The following is an 882-nucleotide window of genomic DNA, read 5'->3' on the forward strand; positions in this document are numbered from 1 at the left end:
ATTTTAAAGGACCATTACAACACAAAATGTGCTTTTTCACCTGCCAAAAATTGATTGGAGGCCAAATGCAGTTACTGAATGGTGATTTCTGCCTAAAAATCACTTGATCTCATTCAAGAGGTTCATAATATAGACACTGAAGCTCACAGGACAGTGTGGAACTTTTTTAAAGGACCATTACAACACAAAATGTGCTTTTTCACTTGCCAAAAATTGATTGGAGGCCAAATGCAGTTACTGCATCAATTTTTGGCAGGTGAAAAGGCCCATTTTATGTTGTAATGGTCCTTTAAAAGAGTTCCACACTGTCCTGTGAGCTTCAGTGTCTATATTATGAACCACTTGAATGAGAAAAGTCATTTTTAGGCAGAAATCACCATTCAGTAACTGCATTTGGCCTCCAATCAATTTTTGGCAGGTGAAAACTGTATTAGTAGGCATAAACAATAATATTAGATACAAAACACATCCAAATATGGGAAGGGCCCCAGATCAGGTAAAAAAGCAATGCAGAGTCACAAGAATCATTGTAAAAGTGACCATTGCTTTATTGAAAACACGTTGTAACTTGGAGTTGGAGGAAAGCTTAACAAAGGAGGCGCCACTATGTGGCGTAAACTGGTAGTGCTTTGATATAGGCTAGTGCTCTGGCTGTTAAATCAAACATAATGTAGACGTGTCTATCACGTAATTGCCATGCCTTATTTCGCTACAAACTACACTTCTTTTGGCCACAGTTGTGATAATGTGTGTGTATATGCACATTATGACCGTTCAATCCAAAGAAAATCAGACGTTTTATAGCGCCACCGCTCAACGGGCTGCTGTGCGCGCTCCCGCGGCCTCAAATCAGATTCTGGCAGACGATCACTTTTGGGCACG

The sequence above is a fragment of the Trachurus japonicus genome, chromosome 22, assembly GCF_045865225.1.
Source record: "Trachurus japonicus isolate A0001 chromosome 22, Traja_1.0".
NCBI lineage: Eukaryota > Metazoa > Chordata > Actinopteri > Carangiformes > Carangidae > Trachurus > Trachurus japonicus.